Genomic DNA, 15648 nt, shown 5'->3' with positions numbered 1-15648 from the left:
GTCAGTCAATAGGAAGGAACGATTTAGTCATCCGCTTCCTTAGAGGAGCTAAGAGACTGAATCCTCCCAGACCTCCCTCAGTCCCTGTATGGGACCTTTCTGTGGTACTGGAGGCCATGAAAGGTGACCCATTCGAGCCTTTACAGACGATTGATCTTAAACACCTGTCTTTCAAGACAGTGTTTCTTCTGGCTCTCGCTTCGGTGAAGCGCATAGGGGACTTACACGCGCTCTCAGTCAGCGCGACGTGCATGGAGTTTGGGCCTAATGACTCAAGAGTTATACTCAAACCTAAGCACGGTTATGTTCCAAAATCCCTCAACACACCGTTTAGGGCGCAGGTCATTTCCCTGTCAGCCCTACCGGTCTCTGACGAGGAAGGAGACGCGAGCTTCCTTTGTCCAGTCAGGGCATTAAGAGCTTATGTGTCTCGCTCATCTGTCTTCAGACAGACGGAGCAACTCTTCGTTTCGTTCAGCGGACGTTCCAAGGGACTAGCCGCGTCGAAACAGAGCCTATCCAGATGGATAGTTGACGCCATTGCGCTGGCGTACACTTCCAAGGGTATGCAGTGCCCGTTGGGTGTCAGAGCGCACTCCACGAGAAGCATGGCTTCGTCGTGGGCCTGGTCAAGTGGGATTGCCTTGCAAGATATATGTATGGCGGCAGGCTGGGCCTCCCCGTCTACATTTATAAGGATTTATAACCTAGAGGTTCCCGCCTTACAGGCCAGGCTGTTGTCGGTCTAAATATACCAGTACTGTCTGTTCTGATGCTATCGGTTCAGAATACTGTGTCTGCTGAGCACTGCTCGATGAGCACTGCCCGCTGATCGACCGCAAAATGCTTATGGGCAAATAAATAAGACCCACAATTTTCCATCAGCTCAGGCCGTACTCCGCCCTGTCTGTATGATGTAATTTGCGTCTAAGGGACGCTGCTATATGTGGAAGAGCGCGGCTCCGCCCCTCCCTCTTCCCGGACTCCCTGTGAGTTCCCCTGGTGATTATGCACTATATGAACCCCGGGCTTTCGTAACCTCGGTTCTCTCTAGAAGAGGGAACGAGTACTGCGTATCTTGCCGTGCATGCACACGCTCTGGTTAGCTTTGGCGATGAAAAACCAGATATCAGCTGCCTGCGAGCTGTATTTATAGGCCTAAGCCACGCCCGTTTCGGCGGGACGTGACGCAGTGGGCGCGAAGCACCCTCATTGGGTCTGACGTCACGCTAGGCCTCGCTCGATAGGCTGCTGCAGTTGCCGCAGAACAGCCAATAGGCACACGAGCCGTCTTGCCTATGTCTGTATGCTGCCGCAACGCGTTTTACAATAATACAATTAAGGATAATTTTTTGGCTTCAATATCTCGCGGAAAAGGGATTTTCCCCTAGCGTAAGATACTTACGCAGTACTCGTTCCCTCTTCTAGAGAGAACCGAGGTTACGTTAGTAACCGAGATATATGTCAAAATAGGGAAGAAAAGACTATCGCAACTTCCGTTTCATGCCGCCTTGAAAGCTTACAGGCTTCTGTACATTGTTACAACAGTTCAATTCTCTCAAGTCTAACTTTGATGGATCATTAAAAGGGTTAGTTCACCCAAAATTTTGTATTATCTCATAATTTAGCTGCTCACCCTCAAGCCATCTTAGATGTATATGACTTTCTTCTTCCAGTCAAACACAATCAGAATATCCTGGTTCTTCACATTGTTGTGAAGCAAACACATTGCTTCACTACAGAAGGTCTTAATTAACCCCCCATTATAAAGCTTTATAATGGTGGGTTAATAAAGACTTTCTGTAGCGAAGCAATGTGTTTTTTAAAGAAAAATATCCATAATTTTAACTTTATAAACTGTAATCACTAGCTTCCAGTAACATATGTCCGCACGTTCACGAGAGAGTCGAGTTCCGGCGTATGGCGTTGGATGTAGGAGTATAAGATAAGGTAAGAGTAGACGCCTCTTGCGGTTCAAACAAATAGGGCTGGGCAACAAAGTCTGACAATTCTCTTTAAAATTCTCATTTTAGAATTCTAATTCGTGACCGTTTTTTTCTCTATTCTCTGCACTTCCGCGTTTGTCAATATGTCATGCGTCGGGTCAAATGTCACTCTCCTGCCAGAATTCGACTTGCATAGAGAACCCAGTGATTCTAGTTAAAATATGGAAATTTTTCTTACAAAAATGCATTACTTCGCTTCAGAAGGACTTCATTAACCCTCTGGAGCCGTATGGGTTACTTTTATGATGGATGGATGCATTTTTTTGGACTTTTACTAGTCAGTCCTATTATAAAGCTTGGAAGAACCAAGATATTTTTAATATAACTCTGTGTTTGGCTGAAAGAAGAAATTCATATACTCCCAGGATGGCTTGAAGGTGAGTAAATTATGGGATTATTTTCATTTTTGGGTAAACTAACCCTTTAATATCCACAACAATTCTGGGTACTAACATCTGTCCTTTGTACTTGTGTTCATGAGTACTGGAATTTAAGGAAGCAAGATCACAAGAACACATCTTGAGAAACAGCCTGAGTGTCAGATGAGAAAGACATACAAAATGTGCACTGCTGTGGGTGTCCAGATCCAGGGGCTCCATTTATACAACTTAATTTATTATTAATTTATCCTAAATTTAACAGATTTCATCCTATGACAAAAGTGAAGAACAAATTAAGGTTTTTAAAGGCAAAAAATGACTGAAACTGTTCATATGCGTATGCCAACTGAAAAGCATGCGTGTCACAATTCCGGAGTTCACACTTACAAATAAGTCAGATAGAGTAAATGGTATGCGTATTTGGCATGCTGTCCAAGGAGAGGGCTCTGGGCTCGATATTTGGCCTGAACCCAGAGTACTCCCCCTTATTCCTAATATTGATGATCACTTACAAAGCACTATACGGTTTAGCTCCCCAGTACTTGAGCGAGCTCTTAACGCATTATAGTCCTTCAAGTCTATTGCAATCTCCAAAATTCCGTCCAGTTGACAATACCTAGAATATCAAAATCGACTTCTGGCGGTAGATCCTTTTCCTATTTAGCACCAAAACTTTGGAACAATCTGTCTAAAAAATGTCCGGGAAGCAGACAGATTCTGTCACGCATAACACATTATAGACTTCTATAATTCAATGTTAGGCTGCATAGTTTAGGTCAGCCGGGACCGGGAACACTGCCCATAAATCCTGATGTACTTGTTACATCATAAGAAGGATGGCGTCTACGCTAATATTAGTCTCTCTGTTTATCCAAGTGTAACCGAATGAATGAATGAATGAATGAATGAATGAATAAGATGAGTGGGGATGATTGACATTAGCGAGCACCTATCAGCAAGGAATTCCGCCTATTTAAGACCTGGTTGGCTGCAGTCTGGGATGAGTCACGTCTGGCTCCTCCCTTTCCGTTGTTGACGGTAACTGCAGGTATGTGCTGTTAGCTTCTAGCAGTTTATGTTTCTAGTTGCTGTGCGTATGGCATTGATGATTCGTGTTGCATTCTGGACTGTCTTTTCCCCTCCCTTTCCTTCGGCTGTCTCGGTGGGTGAATTTGGGACTGCTCACCTCTCAGGTATGTGCTAATTGCTCTGTGGAAAGCGGATTGTTTTGACTCGTTCGGGGTTTAGGGATCGGCTGATGTTGTTGAGTTGTGTGCAGTATCCTTGTATTCCAGCTAAACGGCGGCTTATATGAACTCGGAGTATCCGTGCCTGTGAAGTGATAAGCACATTGTGTGAGCACATTGTCCCTTTTCGGTAAGTGTAATCGTGCATGTAGTTATGAGCTGAACATTTTAACAGGTGCAACATACATTTTAGTTGTGCTTTTCTTTGTATTTGACTCAGGATTCTTCCTCTCGTCTGTGGCGTTTTGCTTTTTCCGCTGTCGCTACAGTTAACGTTACAGCCCTGTCCCTTCTCTCCTGCCATACTGCAAGAACATCGTATCTCCCCACTAATAGAGGGGATTGTTGCTGTCTGGTTTGACTGATAGTTTACTGTGTACTGAATTTTGAGGTTGACGCTCACCAGTGTTCATAACAGGAGCACAAAACGATCTACTTGCTTGGTGCGAGCCTGTCTCCCCTGTTGTGTGAATTGAGTTAATTTGTTTTCTTTTGTTTGAATCTCTGTATATCATTGTTATTATGAGTATCTGCTTTATGACTACATTGTGATACTATTAAACTGTGGTTGATTGTTATTTTTGAAGTTTGTGGTGGTGGTGGTGCTCCTTCGAACGTTTGCCGTGTGACACTTTTGAAGTGTTGTGGTGTGATCTGAAGTGCACGGTGATGTGTGTGCTTTCGGCTAACTAGCTTAGTGATCACTTCTCCTGTGGTGTACCTCAGCCCTGTAAGTCTGTGTAGTTTTTGTAAGCTGTGTAAGTATTAGAAGTGTGTTGTGTATGTGCTTGTGATTTTATTATTTTGAAACTTTGTCCGCCTTATACCTCTCTTTCCAGCCTTCAGATGCTGTCTTGTACAATGGTTGCATTTTAATGTGATTTATCTCCTTTCTCTAAAATCAAACTTTATATTAATAAAGATTTTGTATTTTTGATACCCACGTTTCTGCCTACCCTTTTAAGAGAGTCGAACCTGTGTGACCTAATAACAATTTAAGTGTCATTCATATTTCCCTGGGTGAAATTCCCAGGGTGGCGTAGTCGAAATTCCTTGTGTCCAATACCTGTACCACTCCGTCACACAAGGTTTACCGCAGTCCGCCGGATCCAGGCCGTATCCAGATCTGATGAAGGACCTGCGCCTGGACACGATGACAACGCAGTCCTGAAGAGTCAACCAGTCCCTTCCCTGTTTACTGAAGTCAGACAGATCCCAGCCGTATCCAGATCAGGTGGTGGACCTGCACCCGGACCCATCCATGATGCATCCCTAAAGTCCCAGCCTCATCAGCCCTGTGAAGGCCTCATCGACACGACAGCCATCGGCACTGATCCTCAACAAACTCGTCTCCATACCGGCGTGATGACTCTGACTTCCAACCAGATGGAACTGGATAAATATTCTGAATGTTCTGATCCAATCTGACTTCTGACCTGTAATGCTGCCTGAATCATAATCATACACTGTTCGTTCGTTGGCCAGAGGAGAACTGGCCTCCGACTGAGCCTGGTTTCTCCCAAGGTTTTTTTCCTCCATTCTGTCACCTGATGGAGTTTTGGTTCCTTGCCACTGTTGCCTTGGCTTTTGGCTAGCTTAGTTGGGGACATTTAATAGTCAACAATATTATTGATCTGCCTTACTTAAAGGACAAGTTCGGTATTTTACACTTAAAGCCCTGTTTACAGATTGTTTCTGATGAAATAGAACGGTTAAGATAAAATTTGACACATGCTGCTGTCCCGAGAATTCAGGGGTCAGGGGTGTTCACTGATATGCTCACACAAAAATCGCTGCAAAAGATGCTTTCCAACAGGTTTTATCGTAGTTTTTCATCCAATAAAAGTCAATGGAATTGGACAAAAACTACGATAAAACCTGTTGGAAAGCATCTTTTGCAGCGATTTTTGTGTGAGCATATCAGTGAACACCCCTGACCACTCGGTGAGTTTCACGTCTTTGTAAACGAAAGTTTAATACGTTTTAGGAAGGATTGTTCCAAAAATGCTGAAAACTGTTGAGGAACGTAGGTGAGTCAACTGTGTATATATATATATATATATATATATATATATATATATATATATATATATATATAGGCCTTCTCTCATGCTGATAGGATAGAAATGAATTGCTAATGACGTGTGGATTGGATAGATCATTTGAACGTGCTCTTCCTCCCGAACTTTGTTATTGAAACATCATTTAGTTGTGGTTTCAGCTTTGTTTTCATGAACTCTAAGCTTTTTTTTAGGAACTCAATACGTTTTTTTTTACTGCTCCCGATCTCCCGATATTTACGACTCTTGATTGGTCTGCCTCTGACGTGATATCCTCGATAGCCAGTGAGAGTGAGAAAGCTTCACCAACCGGATGTTGCGTGCTTCTACAGATGAAACTTGGCAGCCACAAACATGCCATGAAAGTCTAGAGTATTGAGAAAGATCACCCATATATATATTTTTTTCTCTTTTGTTTTTCTTCCCATAAAACAAAACTCATGCCAGGAGAACAAGCTGACGACGTCGATCTTCCTCCATTTGTTTTCCTTCTCAAGTCACGTTTGATCTCGCGAGTCTCTGTGAGATCTCGTCTCACTATGAAAGTGTTACTACAATTGACAGGTGTGTGGTCTCTCGGTCCGGATGAATCTTCTAGTGTGTGCATTCTGAGAATTATAATACTAAAAATCGGTTGAAACAGTTGTCCTTATGTCTGTGGTCTCCCACAGTTTTAAAATCGGTTAAGATGTGAAAATTGTCTAGTGTGTCCCTGTCACGTTAATTACAGAAAACAAAGGGAGAACTCAAATGCAAAGGGAAAATGATATTTATTACAAAAGAAACACTAAACACAAAACAAAACCCACGAGGGGGAAAACATAACTAAATACAAAACAACAACTTCAAAAACGAACATACCAAAAGGGGTCACGGGAGAACAGGAGACGTGTACAAGACAACGATCCGACACAGACTGCAAACACAAAGGAACTTATAAAAGGGACAAATCAGGCAGGTGATGAGGAACAACAGGTGGGGCAAATTAAACCAATAATGAGATAACAAGGAGGGTGGGGTCAAAACAGTGACAGGAACACAAACACCACATGTGCTACACGAGACAAGACAGGCATGTGACAGTCCCAGGCCGGAATCATATAATTTCCTTTCTGTTGTCATGCTTTCTAGCATGTTTTATATCTTGCCCTCAGTTCGCTCTGTTCTTTTTCTTGGGTTGTTTTTGTACAGTGCATACAAACTGTTTTTACTCATATATACCAGCAATTAAAAGAAATAGAAATAGAAATAGAAATAGAAATAGAAAATCACAATATGCATTGATATTATGTGTAAATGAGCAAATCCTTTCTCATAATTATGTCACTGAAATTATTATTATAAATTTTTTTTGAGAGAGAAAGAGAGCAGATGGTTCGTTTAATAAAATTAGTGTATATTAAAATGTTTAGGTTCTCATTTCTGTTTTATAGATTAAACCCCTTGGAACCTGCTCATGGACCCCTTTCAGGTAACCCTTTTGGGGAATCATTCCCTTAGTTTCCTAATATACTGGTGCATCATAAGACCAGATGCCTTTAATCCACTGTCAAAAGTCAGGATTTGAGTTCTAACTACCATTTATTCTCTCAGTCGGCTCTGCCTTTCATGTCAATCCATACTAGAACAATCAAGAGGGCATTTCTATGTGGTTTTTGGGACGTGGGAATTTTTTTTTAGACTAATAAAAGATCTGTGAATTAAAGACCATCTGCTATGTGATTGTACTCTCATTCTTTTGAGTTGTGTAAAATAAAGACCTCTTTTAGCACCTTGCAGTGTTTGCTCATCTGCAAGACCAGCCCCTGCTCCACAAATTCAGGATCTAATTTAGCTAAAGGGAATATATGCATCAAACAAAAGAGAAAACGGATGAAAAAAACATGCAATTATGTCCTTGATCAGGTTAAGCTTCCCTTTGCCAGTGCTCCAAACCACCAGCGTTTGCGAATCAGTCTCCAAATGGGTGGCGTCTAGGAGCTGGGCCAGTCCCGAAAAGCATTCCCCCTTTCCCCACAGCTTTCACTGCCATCTCTACATTTCTCATTCCTCAGATCAGCGTCCAGGCCTCTCCTCTCCTCCCCTCTCCCAATCCCTTGCTCCCTGTTCCAGATAATGGAGCACTCTGCCTCTGTTAGGCTGCCAAGGGCTGCAGCTCTGCCCGCTAGTAATGACCTGAGGGGATGGCGCGTGACAGGCCGGCTATAATAACGCCTCCAGCCACGGACAAAGCAGCCCCCAGGGCTCTATTTTTAAATACTTTATACTTTACAGCAGGGCTAAAAGTCATTTATTGTTTTGTAGGTCATGTCTATGGATGGGCAGTGGTGTGTGGGTAAGTACAGAGCGAGAGGCAGTGAAGACACATCCTAGTCACTCGAGGTGAGTGTTTGCATAAAAGGAGGAGCGCTTTCTTTAACAGAAACAGAAGGATTTAAATGCAGCAGGTTGAGCGGGTTCAGTCGCAGCGTCACTGGAGGGAGTTGTGCTGTAAATGTGACTGTTCACAAAAGATGTTAAATTCATTAAACGACAGCACTGTTGCGCAAGGTCTTGCCCTTGAGTGTTCTGCAAGTCATTTGCAAAGATGGCTGTAAAGCAGAAACATGCAGAAAGTGTGTCGGAGGTGGTTGCTCTGTTCCCCTGCGGCGCAGTGGTTTGTCTGTCAGCATTTTCACTCCTCAACCCCTCCAACAGAATCAGTTCAGCCCCCTTAGTGCCTTACATGATTAAGCAGGGCCATTTGACAGGACTGACGGGTGCTTCCACCAAACTCTCTCCAAAACAGACGGGATGATGTTAAACGGAGAGGAGAGCTTTATTAGGGGGTGTATATATATATATATATATATATATATATACATCCTTGCTGACAAATCCAGAATTGCTGGTCACCAGTCCAGTTTTGCATGCTATATAGTAAATAATATTCTAATATAATAATAATAATATAATAAAACGTGTGTGTGTGTACATATCACATTTCTAAGTGTGTGTTCATCATTAAATAAAGACCAAGACAATTTTCCAATTAATTTGAATAAATTATTTAGAAAAGAAAAACACATGGTGCAAGTTACGTGAAACCTATTTACTGGTACAGTGCAAAATCCTCAGAGTAAAAGTAATACAGAAGCAGTTTTGCAGTTAGTGAAATAAAGTAGATTCACTCTACAAGTGATGTTTGACCATTACTGATGACTCCTGAGGTTAACAAGCAGAATCATTGAAGATAAGAGGAACAACAAGAACAGAAAAAAAGTTAAGAGAAGAGCCTTAGATGAAATCAATGCAAATACATTGAATAATATCTCACCAGAGGATGCTTAAACAACTCGGTAAACAGCATAACCATGTTTACTTATTATAAAACTAGTATTTATTTTATATGGTACATGTACAAAAGTTGTTGAAGTCTGTTTGAAGCCACCATTATGTTGAATAGTGTTCCCTTTAGTTTGGCACTTGACCCTTGATATTGGTCAAATTAATAATTTTTCAGCAATTGGTGAAATTTGTCACAAGTGGCTGCAGTAAAATAGTGCACCAGGACGAATATAAAAACAGCATGTCGAAACACTCTTTGTCTAGAATCTTCACGAAATCTTATCAAAACTTTCCACAAATCCGCGGGAGACCGTCTTCTGGCAGCAAGAGAAAGAGCGGAAACACAACCTGCTTGACCCTGAGTAACTATGTAAAAGGTCTGTGTTACATTGCCCGCGCTCCCCAATTTCATGCTTTTGACTGACCTTTTATTATGTGCTGATTCCTGGATTTTGACACATGTGAGTTCCCAAAATAATGAGCATGATTGTCTATAAAAACAGCAACTTTAAATTTTCATTTAAAATGGATGAACTTTCAAGTTATTGGGCCCTATCTTGCACCCAGCGCAATTGACTTTGTACACCGACGCATGTATCATTCCTATTTTGCACCCGCGCAAAGCGCGCTTTTCCCTCCACAGAAGCACGTCGTTAAACTAGGGAATGAACTTGCGCTCCCTGGGCGGTTCAGCGCAAAAAGGAGGCGTGTTCCGGCGCAAACAATCCCTTTTGCTATTTTGCTGTTCCATAAAACAATTGCGCCACTGTGACCAGAAAAAAACCTAGTCTAAAGTCAGTGGCGCGTTGCGCGTTGTTCATTATGCTATTTTAAGGGCGCATGCTTGGCCATAATCAATGTAGCGTGTGCACAACGCGCATACACTTTGATTCTCTCATCTAAGCAGCAGTTTTCATTTTTGCAAATCATACATTATTACGATAGATAGATAGATAGATAGATAGACAATTTATTATAAAAGCATACATCTAGCTTACACATTTACCCAAATTATCATACGCCTGTTTAACCGAAGTTAATTCGGGTGGGTTTCTCCATCCCCAATGTCACTTCTCTGTGTTTTACGGCCCTGACGAGAACGTCGGTCTCCTCGGCTGTGAACCGCTGCCGGCGCGCGCCTGGCAAATCCGCCGTTATAATAGGCATCCGCTTTAGAACAAGCGCACCTGCTCTTAAAGGGAATGTGAGATGACGCCCTGATTGGTTTATTTCACGTTATGCCCAAACCACACCTATGAATAATGAAGCTACTTCAGACCAACCCCTTTTAGATTTGCGCCGGGCGCAAGAGTCATTTATCCCGCCGGGAAAATAGCAACAGCGCCTGAGACCCGCCCACAAAGTTACTTGCGCTTTGTGCTTGACACTTGCGTTTTAGATCGTTAAAATAGGGCCCGTAAACTGTACCATTGAAAGAACTCTTCTCATAACCCATTATTGAACAAATTGCTAATGATTATGCAGTTATTTGGCATTTTTCTTTGTATTCGTACCTCTAAATGTTTTCTTTTTCTTTTCTTTTTTTCTTTTTTGCAATGTAAGCTCTTTTTAAAAAACAATTTTAACTGATTTGTGTACAGATATAATATTAACTTAAACGGAATTACAAAACAAGCGGTAATATTCTGGGTCCAAGCACTAATGGCTCATGTGATGATTAGTGATACAATTAAAATGTATCATGATGTGATTTTTTTTATAGCAAAGCACTTCTTGAATCTTCACTGAAGGTTGAAGTGATGGTTTGATCATAATATGTGTGAACTCATATTCAACATTTAAATTTAGATGAATCACACGTCATAGGATGATACAGGAAAATTACAAATAAATGTAAAGATATAATTTATCTTAGCATTTATCTTAAGGCCCTTTTCAATTTTACAATTTATTTATAAAATGTATGTGTTGCCTCCTTATGCTTGGAGTTTAACACATAAGTGTTTGTTTTATTATTCATACTAAAACAATAAATGTATTTATAGATATTTTATAATATATTTTTGTGAAAGAGATTATTCATTTTTAAATGGACAGCATTATATTTAATCGTGTCTGGCAACTTGAAAATGTGTTTCGTTGGTGTCTAAAAAATAATTTGCTGAATTAGCCTCCTGAGCATCACAAATTCACGAAACTATGCATGTTTGCTCAGAATGACTTGTTCTCCATATGTACGCAGTTTGAAAAGTTTGTGCACACAAAATACAGGCATACTAGTCATAACAGGTCATACCAGACACATACAAACTGTATCTCCTAAACTGTTTAATAGATCAAAATTATTTTCATAACTTTTTGTCAGCATGGTCTAGAGCTGATGTGTGCAAAGTTTGGTGAAGGTCTGAAAAACGTAGAATTTTTACTTAGAAAACGTAGAAAAGTAGAAGTCATATTAGAGGATATGTTAAGACGTCCACCAAAGAAGATGCATACCAATTTTCAACTTCATGGATCATATGGTTGCAAAGTTATAATGTTTTTATTTTTTATTTTTTATTATATGTAGCACCCCCACCAGTTCTTCCATTCTTGCAGGTGCTGTGATGGTGACAATGATCTGAAGATGATGAAGACGAAGAATGAAGATGAGAAGGGATCGTGGAAGTTCAGGTGAATAGTTTGGGTAAGGTGCTAGGCAAGTTGTACGGGTGGTAACAACAAGACCAGACAACAATGGTGAGGAAGCTGACTGCTGATATAGTGAGTGCTGATAAGTGATAACGAGGGTGACTACTTGCAGGTGCAGGTGATTGAGGAGTGTGTGCAGGTGGTGAGCATGAATAATACCGGAGGAGTAGTGCTGAGGGTGACTGAGCTGGTGACTGTGACAGCTTCAAAGAATCAAAATAAGTAATGAGAAGAAAATCAGTACAAATACTAGGGTTGTAGCACCTTGGGTTCACACACAACCCCACAAGACCATGCTGGAAACTGAGGGCGCTTTCACACTGGCAGTTTAGTGCGGACCGGGGCACGGTTCGCATGAAAAATCGCTAATGTGAACGCTGTCATCGGACCCGGGTGCGCACTAGAGTACCGAACCCGAGACTACCTGGAGGAGGTGGTCTGAGCTCGGTTGCTCCCGAACCGTGGCGCGGTTCGCGTTAATGTGCAAGCAACACGGACTCGGGTGCGCGCTTGTTCAGGAAGTATAGTATCCCGCGCATGCGTATCACTGTCGATATCATTGTTTCCTCACACACGACAACCATGAGTGGCAGGGGAACGTTGTGGGACACTGAAGAGGTGATGTCTCTCACTATGTTGTGCATAATAGCACCACAAAAACAGACAAATTACAGCTATGCTCAGTCGAGTTGTATTATCCATGCATTTTCCGTGTGCGTTTGCGATGACGTAAGATCACTGCAAACGCACCTGGGTTCGATACAACTAATTGAGTGTGAAACCAGACCAACGCTGCGGGGGGCGCCGGGAACTAGCGCACTCGGGTTCGGACCGCAGCAAACGAACCCAGTGGAAAAACGCCCTGAAACTAATCAGGGCTGTGTTTTCCAAAAGCTTCGTAAGTGTAAGTTGATCGTAGAGATCATTGGTAGCAATTGTTCTACGATCAATTTAGGCTTACAATGCTTTTAGGAAACAGTAGCGAAAACAGGAACTAAAGGAAACAAAACAGAATATCAAAATAAGATTCCATAAGTGTGACACTACACCCCCTCCAGGAAGGCATATCCTCACGCTGTAACTACCATAAACAGTCATACAGAGGAGTGAGGTTGGGGCCCTGGAGGAGGACGAGGGGCTGGCCAAGGGTAGGACACCAGGTGGCGGTGGGAGGATCCAGGGAGGAGACAAAGGCAGGAAGAGCCAGGTGATGACCCAGCGCATAGCAAGGATGAAGACCCATGATGGAGTTCAGGGAACCATGGTTGAGATTTGGCCAGTGAAACCAAGGGGATGACCGACTAAGACGAAGCTGATGGAGATGGAGTCCCAGGCTGAGCCGAAGAGGCAGAGCCAGTGTGATTGAGGACCAAGGCGGATCCTAACGGAGGTGAAGGGGTGGATGCACGAAGTGTAGCTGAAGACCCAGAAGTCCGTGGCACAGGCAGAGCAATGACTGACCAATGTGGAGAAGGATGGATATGAGGGAGCCCTGTGGAGCCATTAGGACGAAGGTCCCAGGAGAAGCAGAGGGAGGGGGAGCCAAGGTGGAGCCAACTGGTTGACGGGCCGAGGTGGAGTGAAGGGGTCGGTGGCTGGAGACAGAGCCAGGGGATCCCCTTGCTAAGGTGGAGCTGTAGACCGGAAGACCCGAGGCAGATCCACGCAGCAAAGTGGAGATAACAGAGGGGGAGCCAAGGGACTGAAGGGAACCAGCAAAGAGGCAGGGCCAAAGGACTGGCTGTCTTTGGTAGAGGAGGTGGAAGATGGAGGCTGGGTGGGATCACTGGAGACGCAAGAGACTTGGAGCTGAGCGGGACCAGCAGAGACCCAGCAATCCTCATGATATTCTACAGAGGGCAACTGCAGCTCACCCTCTGCGTTGGGAGTGTGGATGGGTCTCCACTCCATTCCCTAAAACTCCACTACCACCCCCACTGGGACGATGTTGCCAGCTCACGCACCTGATCAGACTTTCCGTTAGGCTCGGGCACAGGGACGGAGATAATCTCAGGCATCCCTCTCTGGTGCTTTAATCGCGGCAGGCTTAGGCTCTTTGTCCAGGATGTGGGAGGCGGCTGGCTGGGCTCTGGATTCCGGAGTGGGGCTGGTGATGTCCTCCTCAGCTGGGTAGATGGTCGCCAAGGTCAATGGTCGTAGAACGCCAATTCGTTGTTCACCAGCACCCACTCCACAAATATGGTTGAAATTTCCCGGAGGACCATCACCGGGGAGGCGTGTCTTTGATTTTGCTTGCTGAGGCTGGTGTAGTAGAAGATGCAAAGCGAGTGATACAGGTTGTCGAGAGGCATGGTAGATCTAAGATGTCTCTTGTGTGGACCTCGAGGCTACGCTGCTCCTGCTCTAAGCAGAGCAGTTGGACTGCTGGTAAGTATATTTTTTTGTCGATTGATTCTTCTGTAACGGAGTTGTTGTGGTAAGCATGCACGAACATGAAGATATGAATATACAGTCTTTATTATAATCCAACAAACACAGGAATAAACCCTAACCACTTTAACAAATAAACGAGAACCGACAACTGAACTGAACATAACAGGGAGTATTAATACCAGGCAAACATAATGACAGACAGGTGCAAATCATAAGTAGCCATGGATGCAAAGAGGACATAATCACTAACCCATGAAACCAAAACTAAACAGAGTAGGGAAAACAGGAACTAAAGAAAATAAAGCAAAATATCAAAATAAGCGTGACAATTATCACTGTTGAGTCTCTTTTGAGTATGTACATGACTTGGTTAAAATTTTCTTTGTTCCTTTTGTCAGCCTGATCTAAAACCAGCACGTTCTTCCATGGTGCTGGACATTTTGACTTTGCAGAAAATATATCAAATATATTAAAAATCCTTTAATTATGTTTTACTTAAGTCTTCTCTATATGATATAAAAAGTGACATGAAATGATTTTTTTGCTGATCATTTTCCACTCTTGGTTGTTAACGGGTTAAATAGAATGTAAGGAAATAATTTCAAGTTACGTGTTCCCTAGCAACAACCTACACATCCCAGCATAAACGATTTTATTTGTTATTAAAGCAGCTATGTTCACAAACCACTATAATTTGAACAGAAAAGCAGACAATTCTAATAATAAAAAACCATTGCCTCACCTAATGCAGAAAAACAAAAGTTTTATTCAAGTTCTGAAGGGATTATGTAGTTTAATGCCAAAAGAGGGTTTGCTCTGGTGCAAGCTGTTAGTAAATCTGGCCCAAAATCTCTTTCACCAACATGCTATTATTACGAAGAAAAATTAACCTAGACCAGCAGTTACGGTTAGCTTTTCCTTCTAAAAGCAACAAGAATCAGCGGCAGTCAGTGGTCTGAGTGAGAAAATTCCACGCTATGTGGTCTTAAGTCCGTGGCCAGGGGAAGGCTATGGGCCTAGCCCAGACGTACTGTACACATGTTCTTACCTAAAAACGCTTCGGGCATATGCGCTCAAAAAAGGTGCATCATGTCAGAACAGAACGCCAATGAAATGTTTACCCGGCAAAGCTTTAAAGGACAAGCAAATAATGAACTTTTGTGATTGCGAATAAGTGCAGTGTCCGGTGAGTGTAACTCTGCCGCTGCATTAACATGTGATGTGAATGTACAGTACGTCGAGTTTTACAGTATTGGGACTGAGGCGCCAGAACTGCAGCTGATAGAATCTGCGCTGTAGCACGATACTACCATATTTTAGTTTCCATGCTTATTGTGTTTCCACAACAATGTTAGTGAGTAAATCTACTGAAATGGCCACCATAACAGTGGAGTGTGATGTGTAAGATGAGAAAGCAGAGGTTAAGTCGTTTGTCATGGTTGTAAAAAAAAAACAATGGCTATCTGAACATCTTTGCCAAGCGCAAACCAGTACAGAAGTAATGTACAGGGAGGGTCATGCCTTTTTTCACAATCATTTTGGAGGGTCATAGAAAAATGTATTGCTGGCGAAGGGAGGGTCA

At 42.7% G+C, this 15648-nt stretch overlaps 1 long non-coding RNA gene across 1 annotated transcript; it reads left to right on the top strand.

Moving 5' to 3' along the window:
• The first annotated feature begins 3235 nt into the window (after nt 1-3235).
• On the top strand, nt 3236-4572 carry LOC309513629. Its single transcript, XR_014211495.1, has 2 exons — nt 3236-3579; nt 3682-4572. It is a non-coding gene; the product is annotated as an uncharacterized lncRNA (long non-coding RNA).
• Nucleotides 4573-15648: the final 11076 nt, after the last annotated feature.

This window comes from Leuciscus leuciscus (assembly GCF_965113295.1).
Source record: "Leuciscus leuciscus genome assembly, chromosome: 14".
NCBI lineage: Eukaryota > Metazoa > Chordata > Actinopteri > Cypriniformes > Leuciscidae > Leuciscus > Leuciscus leuciscus.
Note: the sequence above shows the minus strand (reverse complement) of the source record. Positions and strands in the feature narration are given on the sequence as shown.